Below are 2,148 nucleotides of genomic sequence, written 5' to 3'. Positions count from 1 at the left end.
AAAGCCCTGCAAACTTTTTCCTGCGTTAGTTATCTTAGAATACTTGCCTTTGACTGAATTCCTTTCTTTTCACACATGGGAAAGTATTACAGAGGTTCACTGTTAAAAACAGACAATATGTTGCAAATTAATTCTGATATAATATATTCTAGATAAAGCTGGCCTCAGGTCATATTTAATAGTCATCTCCTCTCCTGACAAGTTCTTTACATGGTGAATATGCTGTATAAGAAGGAGCCTTTGACATCACATGTTGGGGGAGAGGGAATAGGGATTGGGACCCACAATTCCCCAGTCACAGATTCTTGAGCCCTACTAGGTATTTACTTTCTCCTGGATGATTTAGCCACCTGCAGCAGCAAGTCCGAGGGCCAAAGTTTTCACTAAGGACATTTAACATACAATTTGCTCTTGGAGTCTTATTGGCACATGTCTAAAATCAAAATTTTTCATATAATGTATTATATCATCATGCATCATATCTTTCCCTGTACTGCCAGAGGTTTCTATGGAATGTACTTCACCTTCCACTCTCTTTGCTTCTCCTTTCACAATGGGCACCATTTTTCTGGCATGTATTCTATATGACCCATTTGAACGTCCATTAAGATTTTGAATTGGTTTCACTTGATATATTTTTCCATCAATTTCAACCTCATAAGATTCTATAACTTCTTGGATGGCCTCACCAAAACACAAAGATGGACATTAATTCCAGCACACTTTATTCCAATGTAAGTAGCATCTTTTACAACCTTTAGCAACATATCATATTTAAAGTTGAAAGTAATAGTAAAAGCACAATTGATAATCCTGCCACTAATGTGTGTTCTGAAATCTATCTTGCACATGGCATCATATTGTAAGACTATGGGATTTCCAGCATTGGAAGTACAGTGGAGCATATAGTTACAGAGGACGGAATCTGTAGGGAAGACAAGGCCAGGGGATAGGCCGTTTTCTTTAATTAGCTTATGGGAACAATCGTCCAGTTTTTCACAGATTTCTATCATTTTCATACTGAGTTAGATCCAGCTCATCGTATGCTTTTTCACTTGATTATGCGCTTCCATAATTTCCCCCAAAACATTCCAGATCTCTTCACTAACCTAGTCTAGTGTTTTCTTTTCTTGACTTGTGATTGTCCAAGCTGTCATTTGCCGGTCTTGTGCTAAGGGGTACTTATATTCTTGGTCCTTTGGAAATAGACCACTTGTATATACAGGTTATATATAAGAACTGAAGGCCAGTCTGCACCTTCAGTCCTTTCTTCTTTTTCATTTTCTTTCCTGCTGCTCCATCTTCCTCTTGGACACATTCTCTTCAACCAACCAATGTGTATGTGTGTGAGAGAAAGAAGGAGAAGTAGAGGAGAGCGAAGAAGGGAGGAAGGGAGGAGAAGGAGGGGAAAACTGCATGCCAACAGTTCTTGTCTAATCTATCTGAAGGCTCTTTCCTAGTCCCTTTTTCTGGATCTTCATCTGTATCAAGCTCACTTTTTTCTTTGTCACGTGAGTTATTTCCCAAGGATCTCTTCTGGTGATATATTTCTATTCATATTTGGTGAGTCTAGAATTCAAAAATCATCACTCTGTATACATGACTCTTAAATCTATAGATCCATGGCCCTGTCTCTTTCCAAAGCTTCAGTATCCTATCACAAAAAGCCTTCACCATCATCCTCTTTTTATTGTACTACAGGGCCTGTTTTTTCTACTGTTTGGCTACATCATTCATTAAAGTTCTAGATTCTCCCTCCATTCTCTGTTGTTCTGTAGCTCCAGCCTTGTCCTTCTTATTGCTGCATTTCTTCTTGGCCATCTCCCTGGCCATGGAGGCAGCAACATAGCCCTTGTTATCCCACTCCAGATCACTGTACAAGTGCCTCCTTGAGGTCACAGCCTGTTCCTCCTCCATGCCCATCATGTTGCTAAACAGAGAACAATGAGAGAACCTAGAGAAGCCTGCTCCCTCTGCATAGGTGAGCTGCTTTTCTTGGTTTGATTAAATGAGGGATATGCAAGGACAATTGGAGGACACTTCCTAGACAGTCAGGACCTTTCTACAGACATGCTTTAGCCAAATGTTTTTACTATGGAACTCCCTGAGCTTTCCACAGAACAAATCATACATGGGTTAAGAAAGAAG

The 2,148-nt window shown here is 39.8% G+C and overlaps 1 pseudogene; it reads right to left on the bottom strand.

Annotated features, from left to right (window-relative positions):
• Nucleotides 1–295: 295 nt before the first annotated feature.
• Nucleotides 296–1,926, bottom strand: LOC127558069 (methionine aminopeptidase 2-like; annotated as a pseudogene).
• Between the last annotated feature and the right edge of the window lie 222 nt (nt 1,927–2,148).

This window comes from Antechinus flavipes, chromosome 3 (genome assembly GCF_016432865.1).
Source record: "Antechinus flavipes isolate AdamAnt ecotype Samford, QLD, Australia chromosome 3, AdamAnt_v2, whole genome shotgun sequence".
Classification (NCBI taxonomy): domain Eukaryota; kingdom Metazoa; phylum Chordata; class Mammalia; order Dasyuromorphia; family Dasyuridae; genus Antechinus; species Antechinus flavipes.
The sequence above is the reverse complement of the archived record's forward strand: the minus strand, read 5'-3'. Positions and strand labels throughout refer to the sequence as shown.